This window comes from Capsicum annuum, unplaced genomic scaffold (assembly GCF_002878395.1).
Source record: "Capsicum annuum cultivar UCD-10X-F1 unplaced genomic scaffold, UCD10Xv1.1 ctg81636, whole genome shotgun sequence".
NCBI lineage: Eukaryota > Viridiplantae > Streptophyta > Magnoliopsida > Solanales > Solanaceae > Capsicum > Capsicum annuum.
The window spans coordinates 365418-383300 of NW_025892370.1; positions in this window are offsets into that span (position 1 = coordinate 365418).

Consider the following 17883-nt stretch of genomic DNA (forward strand, 5'->3'; position numbering starts at 1 on the left):
AAATTCTAGGTAGAATTCTAATAAGATTAGTGATGGACAATCGAATGGCTTGTTTGAATCTCTATAACAAAAAATTAAGTCCTTAAGTCGCCATTCTAATAAATTCGTTACAATAATATATGGTACAATATTGTTTTCCCTAAAAATATATAAAGATGATAAGAAGGAAGAAAAGCCTTGAGCTTCAAAATTGGTGGATCCTCAATATAAGGTTTGGCTTGTGGGGACACTTTATTTTTTAAATCAAGATCCAACTTCTTTGGTGAATTTGTGTATGACCCCCTCTCAACATTTGCACTTATCATCTCATTATACTCATCAGTACTATCACTATCAAAAATCATAAATACTATTGCAAAGGCCTCAACACAAATTCACTCCTCACTAAGAGCTACCAAATTATCCTTATCTATTATATCTAACACACAAATTATATGTATGTCCCTTAGTTGCGTCATGGATAAGAATATGTGTAATGACCCTCTAGGTCATTTACTCAATTTGTGTGCATTTTTGGTATTTTGAGCCTTCCTAAAATATCTAAAGGTCATTTACGACTTACCAGAGCTATCGGTTCCATTATCAAATAGTTTGTTTGGATTTTAGGCTTATTTCACTATTTTAGAGATTTTGCTATTTAGGATTTGGTCTAGGCAAAAGCTCCTAGTAAATGACCTCACATAAGAATTCCAATAGTTCCATCAACTCTAAAATATTAATTTTAGAGTAGGGGGACCCTTGGTTCTGCTCTCGAGTCTTTCAGACTTGTTTGGGGATATTGGCTGGATCATGTGAAAAATAGAACTATAGGTGTGGGCTCTACACTTAGACAAAATAATATTGGATGAAAGTTTTGATAGTTTCATTGATTTTGAAATGTTAAATTTTGTATGGTAGCATAGTTCATTTGTGCGCAAGAGGATTTGAATAAATCTCGAGCACTCGATTGAAGTCTATTTTTGACTTACAAGAATCTGGTGCATGTCACCTGATAGGATCACTTAAGTTCCTATTAGGACACTTTATCACTAACCTCTTTAGTACCCATGCTCTATTTTATCGTCCCAAGTCCATTAGAAGTGGTATACTTTACTAGCACCGACAACTTTCTATCAGACTGCTAAAGCAGTCAAGATGCCACTTTTACAGTAGGTGCTTTAGTGTCCAAGTGTTCGCTATAGCAGCACTTGTGGCCCTTTTAATTCCATTTTCCGTATCCAATTTTCCACTAATTCTTCCACCATTTTCACACCAAATTGAGAGCTCAAAAAAGAGAGGAAAAAATGGAAAGTCATCCATATAAGCTAAGGTAAGCTAGCCTAACCCTCCTTGGTCATTTTCCATTAATTTTTCCCTCCACTTCCATCCTAGTTCATGGTAAATCCTTAGAAATTAGGTCTTGAATTTGTAAATTTAAGGGTTGATTTGAGATCCTATTTGTGCTCCATTTGTGCTCAACTTTTGAGCACACATTCCTTGCTCTTCGAGGAACGTCTTGATGGATCAAATTTTGGATTCCATTTGCAAGATCTATGGGCTAGTTCTTCACCAAAATTTCAACCCGACTCTTAATATAGAAATATAGTTCTTGATTTACTCCTATTAATGTGTATATTATTATTTTGATAGTGTGATGATATTTTAGGATCATGGATCAAATACGGACGATCTGTGGGTGACTCAATGATTTGCAGTTTGACATCAAAGTAGGCTTCTGTCTACTCTTCTTTATGAGATGGTGTATTATATATGCTACATGTTAGTTAAGGATTATGCCATATTGGGTAGTACATTATAAGTTACCCTAATTTTTAGTTTTGGGAGCTAGGAGGGTAATTGACCCTTAAAGTGAGATACTTATTATGCTGCTAGGATCTTATTACCATAGGTTGTTAGTACGTTAATCATAGTTAAGATTGATGAACCTTAAGTATAATGTTTACTATGATACTCGGTGGATTGTGATTGTTTTTCAGATATTATGATGTTATGGTTATGTCATATATATACACATACACATAAATATATGTATATATACATATGTATATACATATATATACAAACATATATATACATATATATATGTATATATACATATGTATATATATATATATATATATATACAAACATATATATACATATTTATTGTGCCCATGGTTGTCTTCATGATATTGGTTGGATTTTGGGAAGTGGTTTATCCTTTTAAAGGATGAGGTTGTGGTTTATAGACGTGTTTCGATGCTCATAATCCTATTTCTTGGATACAAGTGATGGCACACATAGATTAGGTACATTCATTCTCACAAAAATAGTAAATGGTATGATTCCAACTAAAAATATGGTTTTACTACTATTTTTCCTAAAAAGGGATCTATTCCCACTTTTCACTCCGCTTTTCACTTTTAAAGTGGACTTCTTTCATAAAGGGAAGGGTACCATCTTAATGAATGACTTATCATCCCTTGAGACTAAAAATAATGTTCTAGAGACTTGACTAAGATATATTTTGGTCTTAGGGTTTCTACTACTAACTACCTCATTCATGAGTGATTTTGATCCTTTCCACATATTTATGATGATTTAATCTTGGATATTACATCGGTAAATGAATTTACACTCTTTTAGCCATGGTTATAGCTCGTGCATATATATATATATATATTTGTGGCACTGGATGTAGTAGATTGATGATGATGATGGTTATTGGAAATCCTGGTTCAAGACCAAGTCGATGTATACGAGTATTCTCAAACCCTATAGGGGCCCCTTCATTTGTGAGCCATCATGCTGGAGAAGAGAGGTCGTCGTAGGTCCTACCTTTATGAGCAGTTGAGCTGGAGGAGTTTTATACATTAGGTTACTTTATGCTACTTGGATCAGTTAAGGTATTATAGATTCACTTTGTATTCATCCTTGCATATGCATTATCTATCACCAGTGTGTTCCTATATTTATTAACCTTATTGGGGGTTGCTACATATATGTGATGAGTATTGTTTGTCGTGTTGTGTTCTAATTGGACCTTTCGAATTATGGGTCCCGATTTAGGTATTATTTGTTTGGGCTAGTAGGTTACATTATATTTATATTGTTATTATGATTAGGTTGTGACTTGTTTATTATCGAACTGGTATTGATATTCGAGGTATGATTCTTATTTCTTTATCTTATGGTTATTTTTTACCCATGATGATTCCATGGTTAGGCATTATGGTTTTAGACTCTGATTATGTTAGCACTAGTTCTTACTATGATTAGAAGTTCTTAAGATGCTAGTGTGACTACTTTAGATTGTATCTAGGTATTCACCTTGTTTATGTATATTTATATGCGTAGTAATGGTATTACCGTATTTCGCTCCCTTAATTTATGAGTTCATGTTGTATATTCGTTCATTGGCCTTGTATATTATTACATATACTCATAGGCTCTTTATTTGTATATGGACCAGCAATGTACGGTATAGTTCTTAGGTTCTCGGAATATGGCTAGAATAGGATAGTTTATACTTATTGTCTCTTTTGCTTTACTATGTTAGTTTCCTTAATATTTCGGTATACTTTTACATTTCTATTTTCATGTTATTTATATTTGCATTATCATTGGAGTTTAGTTTCAGTTGCCTACTAACTGCCACGTGTTTGGTACTCATACTACGCCCTTGTACATTACTCAATGTGCAACACATGGACAGAGAAGTTGAAATTTTATTTTTTGGATGGTTGATAATACCTTGGAAATTACTTTTTAGCCTTAATATCTAATGGAGTGGATCGATATAAAATCCTCTTTGATGGAATGACACCCCTCTTAGATGTTAATTCCTTTCTAGAAGTAGTTAATGCATTAATAGTATTAATCACTACATCATGTTTCACCTTGCAGTCTTGATATTTACATGCATAACATTCGCTAGGAGAGGAAAAATCTGTATAACCAGTATGATCATACTCATAATAGTTTTTTTAAAAACTGTAAGAGAAGCATCACTAGTACCAACAGCAGCACCACTACCACTACCAACAACTCTATCACCACTAAGACCATCAACAACAACAACAAGCCTACCCTCCAAAATTATTATTCTTGTGATGGTTGTTGCTCCAAATAATTCCATTTTTATTTTGTCAATGATCTTAGGGTCTGATAAAGTTTGCACAGACTGTAAAGTAAGAAAAAATGGCATCTTTAACTATCGATTGGTCGGAACAACTGACGGATGTAAAATCTAAAATAAATCATTACATATATTAGAATGATGATTAGATCATTCGAAAAAATCATTAATTAAAATAAAAACTTAATTAAAATTATACTTACTGAATCTTTCGGGGGGTTGAAGAGATTAAGAAATTTTACATTTTTATCAGTTTTGACCAACAACCATCTCAAGATTCTTGGACAGAAAACTTCTTCCTGGTAGTTCACTTGTTGTCTCAAATAAGGAATGGCTTCAAATGCCCAAGCTTATAAAATAACGCCAATAAATCAAAAATATTATTGAATTAAAAAATGAATCATGTCATAATAAAAGAAATATTAACCATGAAAGCCCATGGAAAGCCATATAAGTTGACTGTCCTTGGCATTAACATAGTCAACAAATATTTGACAGTCATTTTGAAGCTTTCATAATCCCAAGAATATCTACTAAATGCCTCAAAATCCTCAAAAAGCTTTATTTAATCAAGTGGTATATTGTTGTTAATGTATCTCGCCTAAAAACATTATGTACGAACCAAACCAAGAACAATGATTGCTTGTTCTTCTTTGAAATTCTTTGACCTTTCAACTCTTCTATCAAATTTTTGTTTTTGAAGCTTGGACCAACCATTATCACCAGGTCATCACGATCACTCGACTTGCCTTTGCCTTTGGGTGCTCGGGGTATTTTTTTTGGGGTTAGAATAGGTATAACTTGAGAAGGAGGTGGAGGATAATATTTTAGTCTAATAACTATAGCAAATTAGTTCCAATCAAAACAAACAGGCATGCCACTATAATTTATCTACACCTCATCCATCTTATCTCTGTTTTCATACACAAACATATGCTTGAGAAGATCTTATACCATTTTTATTTGGAAATGAGCACTATTATCCTCCAAAAAATCAAGATATTTCCCAAAGCAGCTGTCCCCAAAATAAGCATCTAATTTTTATTCTCAAAGTATTTTTCGGAAGACATTGAAAGATCTTCCTATGGCTGACTTAACCACGAAATCACCCATTAAATCTGTGGCACCATCGCACTGTATTCTCACAGGATAACAATCAATACTGAAGGTTTTGACCAACTCTTAGGTGGATGGGCTATTAGCATTTGGATTATCTCTTTTGAAATATTCCTCCTCCCCATGTTCATCATATTTTGCTCCTGATTGAGATAACTATTGTAAAGCAAGCTCATAGAGGGGTGAATGTAGCCTAGTTGCTTCACTTGTTCCTTTACTTGGAATTTTAGGAGCCATATAATCTAAAAATAACATGAATATAAAATAGATTATAATTGAATAATGCATCGTTAAAAAAGGATGACAGTATATCTAACATATACAACAGTAAAATAACAGTTCCAGTATATCACATATTTGTTGCACTAGGTAGGTAATCTGTTGGAACATATAACTAACCTATTGAAATAGATGAGTAATCTATTACAACAATAAAAATAGATCACTCATATGTTGAAACAGATGATTGGTCTATGCAACAGATCAAACATCTGTTGCAACATATAAGAGATCTGTTGGAACTGTTATTAATGATTAGCATTATTTAGATTTATTCCAATAGAAGGATCGTCTATCACAACAGATGAATGATCAGTTGAAAAAATCAAGTCTTGGACATATCCTATTGGAATAGTAGATAGGATTTTAACCATGAGAAGGTTCATCTGTTGCGTCAGATAATTGATCTGTTGTATTAGATTTTTAACCCGATGGTCGCTACATTACATCAGAAAGTTAATCTGTTGCATCAGATTATAAATTAATTGGTTCCCTTATTGCATCGGATTATAAATCAGTTACAATAAATGTTTAATCTATTGCATCAAATTGTAAAACGATTGCATCAGATGGTTAATCTGTTGAATCAGATGGTTAATTTATTATGTTAGATGGTTAATCTGTTGCATCAGATGGTTAATTTATTGTGTCAGATAATTAATCTATTGTGTCAGAAGATTAATCTGTTGCATCAGATGGTCAATCTGTTGCATCAGATGGTTAATCTATTGCAAAAAAAAACATTAGCGTGATTTTGTTCAATAGAACAACAACAATATCACCATTGTTACCAAGAACAAGAACAAGAACAAATCAACCCAGCAACGGGCGCAACACCAAAAATGCCAACATCGTTATTTTGTTTGTACAAACACAAACAACAAAAATTAAACTTCAAAAAAGGCAACAAACAACAAAAGATCATATTTCACTCCAAAAAGTGAAGAGATGAAATATCATAAATTAGGGTTTTATTCATACCGTATTTTAAATTAAAGCAACAAATATTAAAATTGTTAATCAATACTAGAAGAGAAGTTGGCTCAAGTTCCTCTTTTTCTTCAAAACTAAAAAGACCATAATTTTTTACTTGTGAAAAAAGAAAAGAGGCGATGAAGAACTCGAAGCTGTTGTTACCGAAGAGCAAGACTGTCACCTCGATTGAAAGTTGAATGCTGAAAAGGAACTCGAAGCCCAACTATTTATCGTCGGAGATTGAAAAGAGAAATTTGTAGAACTGTTGGTTGGGAGAATATGTCGAGAGAGACAGGAGAGAGACGGTTGATGATTTGGAGAGGAGAGGGTGTGGGTTGATTTGTATTTTTGAAAGATTAGAAAGTTTTGAAAATATTAATCAAGTCCATAATTAACTTCATCAAGTTTCCTAATTATGTTTGACCCTTTAAGTTGGTCAATGTCACCAATTCTTCATTCAAGACTTAAATGACACCTTGACTTCAATTTTATCTACTATCTACAACCAAACGGACCCACAAAGCTTGGTAGAAATATTTTGTCATTGCGTGACGAGGTGCCTTAAATCTATAGATTCTCCTTTTTACAATTAATTTTAAAAAAATATTAATATGTATCACATAAATTAAAATATCGCTCTTAATATTATATGTCATTTATTTTCATTTATTTGATTTGATTTTGAGTTGTTTTGTTATTTGATTTTAATTTGATTCAGAGGTTTGGAAAATAAAAAAGACATTTCTAATATTGTAATTCAAATTCTAACCTTTGCAACTTTTTTTTCTTTTTTTAAAAAAAATAAAGAAATTATCAAAAGATAATCCGCAATAAGATAATATGAAGTCGGCATTCAAGATCTTAATGGATTGTGTATTTCACATGGTATGTATCTATCTATGTATTATGACCTGATCATCATTGGCAAAAGGCTTAGGTAATCAACAGACACTTAAAGTTGTCCCAAAAATTCACTTAGACCTCTCAACTAAGGCATGTACCTATCAGAACTTAACCTACCCGAATTTTGATCCAATCAGGCCTTTTTTTGTCAATCAGCTAAAAGTTAAAGTGTGTGCAATACACACATGATGATGTGGCAAAAATGATGAATTAAAAGGTGATACATGGCATTAAATCGAATAATTATTAAAAAATCATTATAATTTTTTAAAAAATAAAAAATTGATTATTAAATAGTAATTATAAAATTTTTAAAAAAATGAAAATAAAAAATTAATCCCCCCTTTCCCAGCCCCCCTTCATCTTCTTCTCCATTTGGTCATTTTTATTCCTTTTCTCCATTTTTCCGATGATCAGATTAAGACAACAAATTAAAAACTAAATTATCTTCTCTTTGACTTTCTCCAAATAAGTTGAGGCATTTTGCTCTTGTTTTTTATCTTATCAGAGACTCTTTTTTAACAAGAAGCATTGAACTATCATATAACACTTCTATATTGATGAGGTTCCCAACGATTTCCTTTTCTTTTAGTCTACTCATTAGAGAAACAAGGGGAGTATGCTCTCCTCTATAGGAGCTTTGAACTGTCATACGCATGTCAATTAATGTCTTGGTACTATTTTTTCGTGTGGTAAACTTTGAACAAAGGCTTTGGATGGTGATGTCCTCCGAGAAACTATTCCCTGGAGTAGGCTGAGACTTATGACCGATATCCCATGATATGGTTTCAAATGATTCAGTATTAAATCTAAATTCAATAATTCTTTCATTAGATGAAACAATTGATCTGCTTTTTTTATGTACTTTTTCGTTGTGCTTCCATTTGTTGACTGTTGGACGGTTGATGAGGGGTGGGAGTGGGGGGTTGTGAAACAGAGTCTATCGTAACTAAACGGCAGGGAATCATGGTTGATGATGAATAGAGGTGGGGGTAGGGTGGGGGGTTGGCGACGAACTTGGGAGAATGGATAAGGAAGACGATGGGAGGAGGGTTCTTTTTTCTTAAAAATTTAGAAGTTATAATAATTAAAAATCGTATTAATAAAATAATTTAAATATAAATCTTCTAATTAAAAAAATAAAAAAATATTATTTCTTCTACTATTCTCGTGCCTAAGGAGAGTGTAACACACTCTCCTTGCCAAATCAATATTTTGTGTCTGATAGATATCAATTTTAGCACTTAAGGTGTCTGATAGGTACTGGCCTTAGTTGTGGGATCCAAGTGAATTTTTGGAATAACTTTAAGTGACTGTCGATGACTTAAGCCTTGGCAAAATGAACTTGTTTCACATGTACATGCCAGTATAAAAAAATTTTATTGTTTAGAATTTAAATTTACAATCTCAATATTAATCTTAACTTAAATTTTACTCTCTTCCTTTCATTTTATTTGACAAATTTTTTTAGTTCATTTTAAAACAGAAATTATCTTATTATAGTTTAAAATTTAATTTAATTTTTTTTATCTTTAATGAATTAATTCATAACTACATAAATATTCAATAATTATTTTTTATTACAAATTTTAATATTTTAAAAAATATTGTGTCAAGTCAAAATATATCACATAAAATAAAATAAAAAATGTATATTTCAACCATTTGTCTTGTATCGAGGAGATTCAATTATATTAACATCATATTTACTCTGTCAAAATGTATGTGATTCATATATAATTTTAAAATTATATTATATATACGATATATTTCCTCCATTCGTATATATATGTTCATGCTTGGTTTGACGCACCACTTATCAAAAAATAAGTTAAAAGATAATTTTGCACCATTTTTATTAATTAAAGTCAACTAAATAATAAAAAAAATTAATAAAAAACAAATAAATATAATATAAAATAAAATACTATATTATCGCTTAATGTTATAAAAAAATAAATTTTTCAATTATATTAATATAATAAATAAATATAAAGACTAACAAAAACAAGTAACTTTTTAGTCGCCCCTAATTCAAGATTCGGCTTTAAAGAGTCCATCGCTAGAAAGCTGAGAGTAGGGGTGTGCATCGGTCAGTTCGGTTCGATTTTATATACGAACAGTTTGGTTTATCAGTTTTTAATTTTTAAATATGTTAAATCAATAACCAAATCAATAGAATATTTTTTATCGATTTTTGGTTTATCGATTTTTAGTTCTTATTGTTTGGGGGTACAGATAACTTGGGTAACTTAAATAGATCTATTATAACTCTAATGGATATATTTTTATTTGTGCGTGGATGTTTCTTAACTTTTCTAAATATTTTTATTTTTAATTTATTTATTTTAGTTTTATTGATGTTCATATGTTGGGGGCCGATTAAATGGTATTTGATTAAATGCTTTACTGTAATATTCTTTAGTTTCTTCTTAGTCTTTGTAATTCTTGTATATTATTTTGAAGGTATTCTAAATATTCTCTATCTTTTGTTCTAAAATATTCAATTAAATTCTCTTTCATCAGTATCTCTGTTAATCTTATTTCTTCCATATCTTGTCTCCAATGTTTTAAATACTCATAGTCTATCATTTTATCCTAAAGTAGTTATGATACTGCAAATTTCTTTGTAATAATTTATTCTAATTGTACTATATCTAATATTAAATTATAGGTTATCTATTTCATTAATTATCCTGTCTTTTTTCATTTATAAATAATTCTATGTCTAAATCAAATTCTAAACTGTCTTTTAGTTCTAGTTGTTTTATGATTTTATTTATCCAAATTAATCTTTCTTTTAATTGTCTCTTCCTTTTCTAAGCTGGTTTCTACAATTAATTTCTTCGTATAGACAACTTTGTTTCTCTCTAACTCTTTGAATATATTCTAGCATTTTTAACCTGTATAGTATCTATCTGAATAATAACTATCCGAATAATAATTTCTACCATAGAAATCTATATTTTCTAATTCATCTTCTATCCAATTAGTACTTAGTAACTCATCTTCAAAATCAAATATTTTTTTTCATATTATTTTCTTTATGTCTTCTAATTCTAAGTCCTTTATGACATATAAAACAAGTATCTTAGTTTCATCAGATATATATCTTATCATATTATTCATATTATGCTAAGGTTTTCTTACGAATAACTTGGATAACTTGAAATTAGATTCTAATAGTTAAATGCTTTATCATAGTATTTATTAGTTGTTTGTTTTAATCTTAATAATTCCTCTATATTTTCATTAAGAAATTCTATAGATTTTATATCTTTAGTTCTCATATATTATTCTAAAAAAAATTTTCATTAGTTTTTCTATTAATTGTATATTTTTCATATCCATTTTTCAATATTTTAAATATACGTAATTTATCATGGTTGATGTGCAGGTTTGGTATGTAAGTATTTGTAAGAGTAGGTAGGTAGGTGTGGTATGTAATTTATTCTAGTCATAAAATATTTATCAAATATTTTTTCCAATATGATTTTTTCTTATATATACAATTTCTATATCCTTGAGTATATACAAAACAAGTATTTTGAATTTATCTACCATTTCGTCAGACAAATAAGTATTCATTTTTCATATGATGCTTTTTCAAAATATTTCCCTCAATCATACACATAACAAAATATGATCATTTTAGATTGCTATATACTTGATTATTCTTAAATAACATGTTCTTCGGTCACTATTAGCATGGTAATCTAGATACTTTTCCCTTAAAAAGCGCCTCTACTCTGGCTACTCTCCTATCACGGCTTTCTTGCCTCACCAGTTTCACCTTTAAGATAGCATAGATCTTAGGGATTTTTCCCCTTTTTCACTTTGCTAATAAACTTTTTAACATGCTATTTAGGGATGGCAATGAGGCGGTGTGGGTGAGGTGCGGTGCGGGTTTTAAGCTATGCGATGTGGTGTGGATTTTAAGTTATGTGGTGCAGTGCGGGTGTGGTGTGGGTTAAAGTAATTTTTTTTTTAAATGGTGCGGTGCGGGTTACGGGTATATGCGGGTTTAAATTAACAAAAAAGCTAAAAATTAGTATTGTTCTCGTGAATATACCAAAAATTATATGTGTTCTTTGCTTAAATTTTATGATACTTAAAACTAAATGCATAACACTACAAATAAATAATTTTATAGTAGCTTTTTTAATATCTCTATTTATTTGAATAAAAATATGATATTTGATCATTATTTGTACACGTTATACTTTTTGACAATTTTTTAGTGAAAAATGATATAATAGAAATTAATTATTATTTTCTAGTTGTAGATTTGAAAATATTATGATTTTCAATGGGATTACAAATTTTTCAAAAAAAAGGGAAAAAATAAAAACATGGGGCGGTGCGGTGCGGTTATCCACAGGTATGAATGTGGGGTGGGTTTATGCGAGTTTATATGTGATGCGGTGCGGTACGATTTTAAAACTTGCGGGTTTAGTAAAAACCCGCACCGCACCATTGTCATCCCTAATGCTATTCTTTGAATAATTCTACTATAAAGTAACTAACATGAACTTATTTTATCATATCATGATTGTCAGGAATTTATGAATTTAGCTATTCATAATCATAAATATAAATACTTATTCTGGTAAATCTGATAATTCTAGATTTTCCACAGCTGTCTGATTCATAGCTTTTCCTTGGAAATATACCTGTTTTTTATTAAATAATTCAAAAAGTTTTTTATGTACAAGAGAGTGTTTTGCTTCAACTCATGAAGGCTTACCTCTAACTGGGCAAAATGCTCTCTATTTATAATCATAAGAAAGAACGTAAATTTTTTACATCTTTACACCTGTCCTAATATAACTTTACATGTTACCTATATACTATTCTTAGTCTTTACATTTGTCCTACTTAATAATTCACATGTTACAGAAAGTCAAAAAGGCTATAAAGCTATACAAGATAAAGACAAAAAATCAAAGACTCAAAAAGTCAAAAATAATAACTACATAATTTATTTACGTAAAGACAATTCATCTTTTCTCAATATGTCTCTTTCTATCTTCATATGTCATTTTCTTCCATTAATATGTTGTCTTCTTTCATTATTGCTTCATTACTTTTTTCTTTTTATCTTCTTGCTATTGTAGCATCACATCTGGAATAAAGTTGTGTCTTCCACTACATCTGCTGCATATGTGGTCATCGTATCTTTGGCCAACTTGTTTACAGAATTGTTTCATAGCTTCATCTGAAATAAATCCTTTCGTAATAGATCTTATGACTGGTAACTCTTCTAGTTTTAGGATCGTTATGAACCATTTTCTTATCTCTTCTCTGTCATTTTCTCTAATATTTTTACAAGTAGAGTAAACCAATAATTTATTTCTATTATAGTAAATCCAAACTAGATTTTTGATTTATATAATTATTTGCTAACTCAGTCAATATACTGCTAAGTCCAATAACTTTTTTGTTTTGGTAGAAGTCCGGTATCTGATTTTTGGTTACCTCTTCTTGTTCATATATTTTTTCAGGGATAATATAATATCATGTCATTCCTGTATTGACAATAATAATTGTCTATTTTATTTCATTAAATAATATTTCTGATGGTGCGGAGTAGAAACGAGCATAGAATAGCTGTCCTTTCGTAATCCTTTTATAATCCATAAATTTTTTGTGAATATCTGGAATTCTTGTTAACTCTTCTCCAGTAATTGTGTAAATTGTAGATAATAGTCCATAATAGTAACCTGAAGCAATTAAGTTTGCATTGGTGCCAGCCAAAGCAATAAGTTTGTTATAGTTCAGACATTTTTGTGTAATATATCCTTGGTTTTGTTTTTCTAAATCTTTACTCTGGATAGGTTTTGTATTTAACAATTTTTGTAAAGTATAAATATTATCAATATATATATGAGTGGTATGGTTATAAGTCTGCTTTTGTTGATTGAGTGACTCAGAATATGTGTATATCTGGGGAGGTATAGATGACTTTGATTTTTGTATATTTGGTGTATATGATTTTGAGAATATCTGATTGAGGTTATAATTCTTTTTCTTTGGTGGTTCAGATTTATTTTGAGTGACTATATTCTTTCCCTTGGACATATCACCTGCGCCTGCAGCTGTAACTGTAATTTCGTTAGTAATTTGAGTTTTTATGTGTTTCTCATCGTCACTTTCTAGGTCTAGTTTTTTAATATGCTCTTCCTGCACAGTATCTTTGCTAATAGCTTTTTCTTGTTTTTTATAGTGCTCAACCTGCACGTTTACATTTGTAACTTCAGTAGTTAATGTGATAACTCGTTCTTGTAGTAACTTCATTTGTTCAAACACTTGTAATATTATGTCTATTTGGGTATCTTTGACATCAGCTTCTTCCATTGGTAAATCAGTTTGAGTAACTTTGTCTTGATATATAATCTGCAATAACATTTTTGTCAGTCTTGATTACTTCTACCGTAAATGTAAAATTTAATATATTCAATACTATCTCCGAATTTCCTTCGTCATAACTGAGTTTTGTATTTTTCTTGTTAACCACCATCGAACCTGGGTATTATCTGTTCTCACAAGAAATTTGTTATATACAATATATGGTTCAAATTCTAATAAACATTTATATAATGAACATAATTCTTTTCTATTTATTTCTGTTTCATTAAATGTTCCTAAATAATATCTACAATGGTGTTCTATTTTTTCATTTTCATACCTATATTTAAGTACTCCTCCATAACTATATTCACTTGCATCTGCTTCTACTATATATGTAAATTTTTTATTTTCATCTGGGAATTGTAATTTTGGTAATTCTTTACAAAGTATTTTTATTTTCTGAACTTGTTTTTTATCTTCTTCGTTGTAATTATATTCTACATCCTTTTTAAATTTTTTCTGTAAAGGCTTTAGATTCTCTACTAATTTTGATATATATTCTCTTACTTGGTTTACTAATCCTAAAAATGATTGTAATTTCTTTTTTGTATCTAATTTTTCTTTTGAATTTATTAGTTTTTGTACTATATGTTGTTGCATTTTTACTCCACTTTTATCTATTTGGATTCCTAAAAATTCTATCTAGTTTTCATAATTTCAGCTTTCTTTTCGCTTAAACTTATTCCTGATTTTTCTATTATATCTATAAATTATTCTAGTAATTTTAAATGTTCTTCTTTAGTTTTTGTATATAGTAGTATATCATCTATGTAGACTATACAATTAGGTAATTGTTTAAAATAACTATCCATAAAATGTTGATATCTACCTGGTGCATTTTTATATCCAAATGGTAATACATTCCATTCATAAAATTCTTGTGGTACCGTAAATGCGGTTAATTCTTTAGAATTTTCATCTAACTTTAAGTGGTAAAATTCTGATTTACAATCAAATTTACTAAAGTAGTTATATCCTTGTATTTGTCTTATTTTCAGTATCTTATTTGGTATTGGATAATTGTATGTCATAGTTTTTGCATTTAAATTTCTATAGTCAATAACCATTCTACTTTTTCCTCTTTTTTTGTTCACTATGTTTATTTACTATAAATGCTGGACTATTATGTTTACTATTGCTTCTTTGTATATACTGTTTTTCTAATAATTCATCTATATGCATTTTAAATTCTTTTAAATCATCAAAATTATATGTTGATAGTTTTTGAGTTATTATGCTATTTTAATCTATTAATTCATTTTTTATAGTAGTTTTATGTTTTTTCCATCCTTTTAATGAATCTTCACTATATAATTGTCTTAATTTTTTCTTTATTATTTCTACCTTATCTATTGAAAATATAGTCATTTCTTTTTTATTTATCAAAAATACAACTAGTTCTACTGTGTCTTTTGTATTTTTTATATTTTTTAACTTTTGTGTAATTTTTTCACTTCCTTTTATCCTATCAGTTTTCTTTCTTATTTTTTTAATAACTCTTTTTGGTCTTGCTTTTTGTTTACATAGTGTTGTAAACCACCAATCTGTTTTAGTTATTATATGTGGGTATAATTTATCTAAAATGACATTCCTAAAAGCATATATTTTGATGTTAGTTCATAATTATAGATTTCTTCTATTGTTATTATTTTATCCCATATCTGTATTTTTACATTCTTAGCTTTATATGTAATTAAGCTTCCTTTATTATTAAATCATTTGACTACTACTAGTACTTTTAGCTTATCCCATTTACCTTCTGGTAAACAGTTGTATCTACATAAGTTTGTTTCTGCTCCTGTACCTATCATAGGTGTATAATACTTATTATAATATCCTTCTACTATTATTTTGACAAGTACATATATGTTCATGTCATGTCAAAGTTCTTTTTATGAATAATTTCTCTTTATTATATGTTATAGATAATTGTGTATGTTCTATATTGTATGGTTTTATTTGTTCTAACCATTTTATTCCTAATATTATATCTGCTTTTTGCATTTCTTCCTTTACTTCAAATTCTATTTTTATTTTTCTAACTCCTATTATTATTTCTTTTTCTGTTGTATCCTTAATGTTTATTAGACTCCTTGGTAGATCTGGACATATATTACTATTAGATTTTATTTCTTCACTTTTTACTAGATTTTTTACTATATAATTTTCTTCTTGTCTTGTGTTTAAGAGTATTAAATATTCTTATTCATTTATTGTTCCCGTTATGTAATATTGATTTAAATTAACTATTGAAGTTATTTCATAACTTGTTCTTTTTTATGAGCTTGATTATTCTGGTTTTTCATGAGCTATTCCTTTTTATGTACTTATTCTACCATTTATTATTTCTAAATCTTCTTCTATGTCTATATTTTTGTAACTATAATCATTATTATCAATTGTTTTTACGAATTGTTTAAAAGGACTTTCTATTCGTATTTTATTAATTTTATTTTTTCCTGTTATTTTATGTTTTGTTGTTAATACATATAAATTTTTACATCTTGCTGTAAATATTTTACTTCTTGGGGTTAGTTCTATTCCTGATATTTTCCAATATAATACTAATGATTTATCTATATTTTTATTTGTTATTGCTACTGAATAATTTGCACTTATTATAAATTTAAATTTTTGGTATATTAAACTTCCTTTTATAGTAGTTATTATACTTTTTTCTATAGGTTTTATAATTCTATCATCTGCTAAATATAATTCTATTACTGTATTTATTCCTTCTCTAAAACATGTTTTTATCAATATCTCCGTTCCTCCAAGGTGTACATATTTTATTGGGTCTTTACTTTTTATATCGTTTATTTCTTTATTAATTATTCATTTTGTTACTAGTGGTGTACTAACTCTTCCTTTTGCATATCTACAGTCTATTACAGGTTCCTTTTGACTTACTACGTAGTATTCTTCCTTTTTTCTACTAAATATATTTTTTATTGTTGGTATTTTAAATATTTTTTCTACACTTAAGTCTAACTCTTTTTCTTTTATTTCGTCAAATATATTATTATCAAAGATTATTTTTTGTTTTGTTCCTTCTTCATTTAAATATTCTTCCTTTATTATTATTTTTATATCTTCTTCAGTTATTTGGTTCCTTTTTATATCTTCTTCAGTCATTTAATTCATCTAATTCACTATCTATTTCGTTATATGTTTCATTCTCCGAAATTTCATATATATTGTCTTCACTTTCTAATTCATAATCTATATAATCTATCTGTATATATTCTGTATTTTTTATTTTTATTTCTGATATTTTTTTTTTAACTTTGGGTTTTTTGATAATTTACAATCTCTAGCTAAATGTCCTAGTTTTACACAATTATAACAAGTACATTCTTTTATAGATTTCTTTTTCCTATATGGTCTTTTATGTTTATAATTTTTTACATAATATCTTTTTCTTGGTTTCTTATACTTATATTTTGATTTTTTGTATTTCTTATATTTCTTATGTCTTTTTCTTTTCTTATAATATCTTTCTTCACTTGAGGTGTTGTTTTATCTTTGCAACTTGTTAAATTTCTTATTAATGTTTTTTTCATTTTTATTTCTTCTCTATATTTTTCACATAAATTTCTATACCATTGTTGTAAAAATTTTATTCTTGCTCCTAGGGTATCTACTATTTTTGCTTCATCCCAACTCTTTATTATTTTTGAACTAAGTGGCTCGGGTAATTTACTAAAATATAATCTTCTTATTTCTTTACTTTCTTCTATATTATATGTTCCCTTATAATAATATTCTTTAAATGCACACGTATGCTCATCTATATAGCACATATTACATATTGTTAGTTTTAACATTAAATTTCTATTTATATCTTTTTCTTTATTTTGTTCTTCTTCTTCTTCTTCTGTTGTTACACTGCTAAATTCATCTCTTATAACTATTTCATATTTTTTCAATATTTCTGTTGGTAGTATTTTAGTAGTTGTTGATGTTCTTTCTATTTTATTATGAGATCTTAATACTTTTTACTTGCTTCGGTTAGGTTTAAAAACCATAATTTTACTGTTTCTATTAATGTCTTTTCTATATATTCTGGTGTGTTTGTTATA